Source organism: Bos javanicus, chromosome 14 (genome assembly GCF_032452875.1).
Source record: "Bos javanicus breed banteng chromosome 14, ARS-OSU_banteng_1.0, whole genome shotgun sequence".
Taxonomy (NCBI): Eukaryota; Metazoa; Chordata; class Mammalia; order Artiodactyla; family Bovidae; genus Bos; species Bos javanicus.
The window spans coordinates 80,420,135-80,428,176 of NC_083881.1; the positions used below are offsets into that span (position 1 = coordinate 80,420,135).

The following is an 8,042-nucleotide window of genomic DNA, read 5'->3' on the forward strand; positions in this document are numbered from 1 at the left end:
AATTAATTCTGAGAAAAGAACAGTTATCCTAGAATGAAGAAATCTTTAAACTCCATTATCAGATTGACTGGTCAATGTCTTTTCTGCTCCTTTTCAAAAGAAACCATCAACTAAACAAAACCCACAGAGAGAATCTTTGGGTTTAGAATTTAGAGATAAAATATTGCCTTGTTCTTTGTGTGCATAATAAATTTATCAAGATTGTATCTGCAAAATTTAACCACATATATTCAGCTGAATATAACAAAAAGCAATTGGGTATTCAAAGATGTTTCCTCCAATGCTTTTCTTAGGAGAGTTATGAAACACATAGCTGAAAAGAGTAGTGATCAAGGAATATTATTGGTAATTTGCAGATTCCCACATATTTCTATATCTAGATCTTAAGGACAAAGCAGGTGCTAAGTCTCTTGTGTTTTTGCTCTAAATTCCTATCTTCTTTTGATTCTTTTGTGTGTATTCAGACTATATAAATATTGATATTTTGTGGTTCATTATCTTTGACAACATAATGTGCTATAATAAGACTACATCTCAGTCCCCACACTGAAAAATATCTCAGGTTAAAAGTTTGAGATATATATTGACAACAGAGCAATAGATAGGAATAGTAACAAAAGGGTTCCTGAGGAACCTCCTGGAGACCACCATGCCTCAGTTATGGTAAGGACTATTAACACTAAGGACAAACCATCCCAGAACTCAACAATTTATGGCTTTTCTAAGTAAATTATCTTAAAACTTACTCAAACGGGTTTAGATGTGAGATAACAGCTAACTGGTCTTGATTATTGCATTTGGTTCCTCGATCAACTTTGAAGACCACATAGGTCTTCCCAGTAACTCAGGTTCCAGGAGATCCTTTTGTTATTCAGAGTCAACTAAGAATAATCAAGCATTTTTGTAACATTCTATTCCTGACACCGTGCTGAAGGGAGATAGAAGAAAAAGGCATTCATCCTCAGAGATCTTAAAGAGTAGTTGTCCAACCCCCACACAGAAGTGAAGAGTACGTGAGACGGTGCGAGCGGCACAGGGAGGCACGAAACAGGACTCTGGAAGCAGGGCAGGTCTGTGTAGGATAGTAGAAACCAAAGCAGAGGGCTCTTGAAGAAGGGCGGGGACTTGGAATGTGTCTAATGGGTAGCACAATCTTAAGAAGGGTAAATTTCTCTTAATGTTCAGATTTAGATGTGATTTTAAAAGTGTGTTCATTAAACAGTAACGTATTTAGAAGAACATATAAATTCAAAGTGAACAGTCATAAATTTGAGTCACCTCCATGCTTGTGATATTTTATAGATGATCTTAGAAACATGGGATTCCAATTGAAAAGAAACAGATGTTAAAACAATTATTTTTGTTATGTCAGATGTTTATAAAATGCTAGCGTAAGTTGAATACTTCAATATGGTGCCCAGAATTGTTTTCGAAAGCAAGACAATGGGAAAAAAGACTGTAAACATCCTGGGAAAAATATAATTATACATTTCACTTTTTGCTGAGGCCAGTGTTATGAATCTTAGATTAGAAGGCCAGTTATATTTTTAATGCTTCCTCTAGTTTTAACCAGAAAAAGTGCAGAGCTGTTAAATTAAGCATCTTTGTTACCTTACAATTCTTGCAATAAATCAAAGAAATCTAAATTAGATACTATTGTCTTTGCAAAGAGAACATGGTAGCAGTATATATCACAACAATTTTCACAAAATTCTTACTGAATTTCAAACTTTCTATCCCAGTTTAGTGAATTTTTGAGAAGACTTCAGGAAATAAATCACTTTATCATACATAATACTTTCTGAAGTTTGCTTCATTGGAAAATAGATTAAAATGAGTAATTAATAAGACACAAGTGCCCTTTAAACTTAATCAGTGTAATTTTTCTTCATTCTTACAAAGTTGTAACCTCCATCTGACTGAATTAACAGTTTGATGATCAAATTTATCAGTGCTGGGAATTAACTGAATGTTGGCATTGAGGATGAAGAGCTGGTGTAATTATTCAGGTAGCCTACCATGTTTCCAGTCCGGATGGAGATGAAAACTGTTTTGGATATGGGAAGGGATACTTGCTCATGCCTGTGTCATTTTCAGATGAGTTTTTGAGTTCGGTTCCATAAAAATATACTTGACATGCCTTATGTCTTGGGACAACCAGCAATCTCCCTCTGAGTCTCCTTTTATTCATCTGCAATGCGTGCTCCACTGCTAGGAACAGGTGTGGGCAAAGAGGATACAGTCAGAGAGAGTTCCAAGGCAGGAACTTAGGGGTAGAAATATTATATCTATGGTTTTTTGTCTCCCTCCTTCCCCCCGTTATATTCCCTTAATCCAGAAATCTCCTTCACTTTTGTTTAAGAAGATGAAAAACTTCACTCATATTTTCATCAATCCTAAATCCTGGATCTCAGCCATCATGTGCTTTATTTCTCTGCTCTGGATACCTTGCTGCTAGGTGTTCAGAAGAGTTCTGATAACCACCAGGCAACCCAAGTGCTTTGTGTGCTGAGTTCGGTGCACAGACAAATGTATATATGCATATTTATGTGAAAATTTATAAATTAATTACATTTTAAATAACAAATGCCTAAATTAAAATAGGAAAAATAAAGATGAACATGATCTAGATACTCTAATAAATCTTTTTGAAATGTTTCTATTCACAATATTCATTGATACTTATTGATGAGGTGCCCCTGATATTTAATCTGAATTCACCTATCTCAGTTTGGTGATTTACCGTAAATCAAATTGGGAGTTGAAAGTTCAATTACAAGGTAACCCAAGAGTATGATAATTTTTAAATTTATTGTTATTATTATTTCTTAAGTAATCCTAAAAAATCAAAAGAATATTCCCAAGATGCTCTCTTACTATCATGCAATCAATTATTTGGGCGTCCCATGTGGCTTAGTGGGTAAAGAATCCACCTGCAATGCTCAGGAGATGTGGGTTCAATCTCTGAGTCCAGAAGATACCTTAGAAGGCATGGCAATTCACTCTAGTATTCTTGCCTGGAGAATCCCATGGACAGAGGAGTTTGGTGGGCTACAGTCCATACGGTCACATAGTGTGGAACACAACTGAAGTGACTGAGCACACAAGAAATTATTTAATTGTAAACTGTAAATAAAAATGTTTTCTCCTTCTAACTTTGATAGAATTCGCCTTGATGCTGGACTTGCCTTCTCGCCATAAAAAACAGGAACACTGGATAAACACGAAACAATATTTTTTCAGATGTGGGGAAAACACACAATGCAGGTCTGTGACTCTTGAGAAAAACACATGGGAGAAAATGCTGAAATCTCCCTTTTTTACAGGCAGCCATTTACAAACAGAGTAGAGACAGGGACCTAATCAAAGTGAAAAAACATTTTGTGGGACTGTGGATACAAAGATATTGGGAGATTATAACCTATAATGGAAAATTCCCTCAAAATACAGACACTGCTGGGAGGAGGGATAAATTAGGAGTTTGGGATTAAAAAAGTGAAAATTGCTCAGTTGTGTCCAACTCTTTGCAACCCCATGGACTATACAGTCCATGGAATTCTCTGGAGTGAGTAGCTTTTCCCTTCTCCAGGGGATCTTCCCAACCCAGGGATCAAACCCAGGTCTCCTGCATTGCAGGCAGATTCTAGACCAGCTGAGCCACAAGGGAAGCCTTGAGATTAAAATATATGCACTATTATGGGTCTCCCTGATAGCTTCCCTGATAGCTCAGTTGGTAAAGAATCTGCCTGCAAAGCAGGAGAACCCATTTCAATTCCTGGGTCAGGAAGACCCACTGGTGAAGGCATAGGCTACCCACTCCAGTATTCTTGGGCTTCCCTTGTGGCTCAGCTGGTAAAGAACCCGCCTGCCAATGCAGAAGACATAAGAGACACAGGTTCAATCCCTGGGTCTGGAAGATCCCCTAGAGAAGGAAATGTCTACCCACTCAAGTATTCTTGCCTGGAGAATCCCATGGACAGAGGAGCCTGGCAGACTGCAGATCATAGGGTCACAAAGTCGGACATGACTGAAGTGGCTTAGCATGCGTGCATACATTATATATAAAATAACCAACAAAGACCTACTGTATAGCACAGGGAACAAAAGTCAATATCTTGTGATAACCTATAATGGAGGAGAATGTAAAAACCAAGAATAAATGTATTTGTGTATATGTGTATATATATATGTGTGTGTGTGTGGTGTGTGTGTGTGTATGTTTGTACAACTGAATCACTTTGCTGTATACATTTTGTTAAAACAACATTATAAATAAGCTATATTTCAATTAAAACTTTTTTAAATGAGAGACACTCTTGAGAACCACTAAAATGAATTAATCAGTTATGTCTCAGATATCTTTTACATTTCAAATGAATAAATAAGCTAATTAAAAGAATTATGAACAACGCTATTGATCTTAAAATCAATTCTCTTGTGACTTTGCCAAAACCTTTGAATCAAAAATCTTATTTTCTTATTAAAAATATTTACCTTGTTAGCCATTTTCCTTTCATAGTCTCACTATACAAATGGTTGAATTTCACCAGATACCAGAACTCTGGCGTCTCATCTATGTCATCAGCCTCCTGGTAACTGCATTTTTATCCCTGTTTGAACCAGATCCTGTGGTCCCTCACTCTACCCACAATTACTTTGTTTGCTTAGCCTTCTACTACACGGGATCTGTCAATCATTATTAGAAAATCACTCGGGACGTTTGCTGGCCTGCTTTTATATGCAGACCATTAACCACTGCTGGGAAAACACCATATGTCTGTGCCAAAGCAAAGCTCCTCCGTGCAAACTCAGTTTAGTAATCCTTCTGCATGTTCTAACCAGCACACCCCGGCTGCGTTTCTACTGGCCAGGTCTCCTCGAACATCTCCCAGTTCTCATTCCGTCCTCACCCCCATACAGCCCTTCATGCCCTTTCTCTGTAGAGGAAATGTATTTTCTTAAACTACAGCAAGTATAGTCACCAAGTAGCAGAAATTCCTTCGACTTCCTTCACCCACCACAAGTGAATTTATCTTCATTGACCACCTTCCCTCCCTCTTCTATAGCTCAGTTCAGTTCAGTCGCTCAGTCGTGTCCGACTCTTTGCGACCCCATGAACCACAGCACGCCAGGCCTCCCTGTCCATCACCAACTCCTGGAGCTTAATCAAACTCATGTCCATTGAGTCGGTGATGCCATCCAGCCATCTCATCCTTTGTCATCCCCTTCTCCTTCTATAGCTCAGTGAGATATAAGATATGAGGCCAGAGTTGCCTGTTTCATACTTCCTTTGAACTTTAATGAAACCCTGAACCTCTTAAGAGACATTTTTGCTCAGTATTTTTTATCCTTTTGTTTTCTTACATTCAGTGTATAATAATTGCTGTTTTGTTAAAAAGATAAAACAAAAATTACTTTTCTCTATATATTATGAATATTATCTTTCTACTTTTTTCACAGCTAGTTCCCAAAGGAACTTTCTTTATCGCCCTTTGATTCTTACTTACATTTCCAAGTGTTTTCTGTTCCCATGACATCACTGAATCTGCTCTCAAGCACGTCAGGTTTGTTGTCTCTAAGTCCAGGTGCAGGAAACTCTTCTCAGAACTTACATCAGCTGACCTTTCTGTGCCGTTTGATGAGTTCCTCTTTTTTTCCTGGGCCTTCCCAATGCCGTTCTCTGTGAGATTTTTCCCAAATATGCTGGCCACTCCTTTTCCATTTTTGCCATTAGATCTATTTTGTTTTTTCTTTTTTCCTGATTTCATTTTAATAAGTCCATCTTCCAGTGGTCATGTATGGATGTGAGAGTTGGACTGTGAAGAAAGCTGAGTGCCAAAGAATTGATGCTTTTGAACTGCAGTGTTGGAGAAGACTCTTGAGAGTCCCTTGGACTGCAAGGAGATCCAACCAGTCCATCCTAAAGGAGATCAGTCCTGGGTGTCCACTGGAAGGACTGATGTTGAGGCTGAAAGTCCAATACTTTGGCCACCTGATTTGAAGAGTTGACTCATTGGAAAAGACCCTGATGCTGGGAGGGATTGGGGGCAGGAGGAGAAGGGGATGCCAGAGGATGAGATGGTTGGATGGTATCATCGACTCGATGGACATGGGTTTGGGTGGACTACGGGAGTTGGGATGGACAGGGAGGCCTGGCGTGCTGTGGTTCATGGGGTCGAAAAGAGTCGGACAGGACTGAGCGACTGAACTGAACTGAACAATATAAATTTCTAAATAACATTCTCAATACTATAATATGGAAAATGAACCTGGTGGGTTTCTTCTGAAAATCATTCAGTCTGTTGACTTGATACAGAGAAATCTCACCAAGCAGGGGCACTGACTGCTTTTCAGAAGAGCTTACACTTTTAGAAATAAAGCCTCTATTCTTCAAATGTGTCCTGAGAGAAAGTTATGTAAAAATCTTAATAGCGATATAATCAGACTATTACCACACAATTGCGCCCAAAGAACACCAGTCATGGATATAATCATAGAAAATTGCCAGACAATTGCAACATTAAAATGCATCAATCACAGATACAATCACACAAATGACTACAATCAGTAGTAAAACTTAAAGCAATTACAATTTTTAAGGAATTATTATGTGAGAAAATTATTTAAATAGCAATACAAGGTTTCTAACTTTTAAATAAAAAAATGTGTCTTTTGTATGAATGCCTCCCCACTAGAAGGACACTTCTGCAATAATCTCTAGTTCTTTCAAATGTCCTGGCCACTTATGTATCTGAATATCAAATTTCAATTTCACAGAAAAGATAGTTCCTAAAACGTAAAAAAATAAAGTACACTGGTGTTTGAAAATTGTGAGTGTCCTACAGAAAATTTTTTTTGAATTTAAAAAGGAAAGGGTATCAATTTATAAGCCATTTAAATAATTTTTCTAAAGTGACTTTGCAACTGTTGCAAACAGATATGAAAAGTTAATAACACTATGTATAAAAATATAGTGTTATATATAGTGTATACACACAGAGAAAATTGAGTGACCAGAATTTTATAGACAAAAAAGCATGCAAATCACCCTAATAGTTGAAATGATGTCGTAATTTTTTTTGCTTTTTTTTGACAGAGGTCAAAACAAACTTAGATATGTTTAATTCAGGCCTCCATACTTTTAAATAAAAAAAATTCTGTTCTGTTGAAATTCAGTTCAGTTCACTCAGTCGTGTCCGACTCCTTGTGACCCCATGAATCACAGCACGCCAGGCTTCCCTGTTCATCACCAGCTCCCGGAGTTTACCCAAACCCATGTCCATCGAGTTGGTGATGCCATCCAGCCATCTCATCCTCTGTCGTCCCCTTCTCCTCCTGCCCCCAATCCCTCCCAGCATTAGGGTCTTTTCCAATGAGTCAGCTCTTCGCATCAGGTGGCCAAAGTACTGGAGTTTCAGCTTCAGCATCAGTCCTTCCAATGAACACCCAGGACTGGTCTCCTTTAGGATGGACTGGTTGGATCTCCTTGCAGTCCAAGGGACTCTCAAGACTCTTCTCCAACACCACAGTTCCAAAGCATCAAGTCTTCGGCGCTCAGCTTTCTTCACAATCCAACTCTCACATCCATACATGACCACTGGAAAAACGATAGCCTTGACTAGACGGACCTTTGTTGTTAATCACCCAGTGCAAAATTGCCACAGGCGCATTCGAGCCAGACAATCTTCTTTCCCATCAGGGCTCTTGGACTCCTTAACTGACTGAACTTGGTAAGAGGCCAGATGCGGCTTCAGGCAAGGCTTTATGGAGACTCGTGCTGCATCAAGGGAGCAAGAAGAACTACCAGATGCCCCTGCTCACCCCCAAGGCCGGGAGTGCGGACTGCTCAGTTAAACAGGGGTGAGGTTATGGGCTTGCCTCGTGGCTCAGCAGTAAAGAACCGCCTGCCAATGCAGGAGACGCGGGACCAGTCCCTGGGTTGGGAAGACCCTGTGGAGAAAGGAATGGCTACCTCTCCAGGATTCTTGCCTGGAGAATCCCATGGACAGAGGATCCTGGTGGGCCACAGTCCATGAGGTCAC

The 8,042-nt window shown here is 39.1% G+C and overlaps 1 long non-coding RNA gene across 1 annotated transcript; it reads right to left on the reverse strand.

The window, feature by feature from the left end:
• Window positions 1-571: 571 nt before the first annotated feature.
• LOC133260779 (uncharacterized) lies at window positions 572-6,911 on the reverse strand. Its single transcript, XR_009740962.1, has 3 exons — window positions 5,609-6,911; window positions 5,508-5,573; window positions 572-2,211 (listed from the first exon to the last, which is right to left on the reverse strand). It is a non-coding gene; the product is annotated as an uncharacterized LOC133260779 (long non-coding RNA).
• Window positions 6,912-8,042: the final 1,131 nt, after the last annotated feature.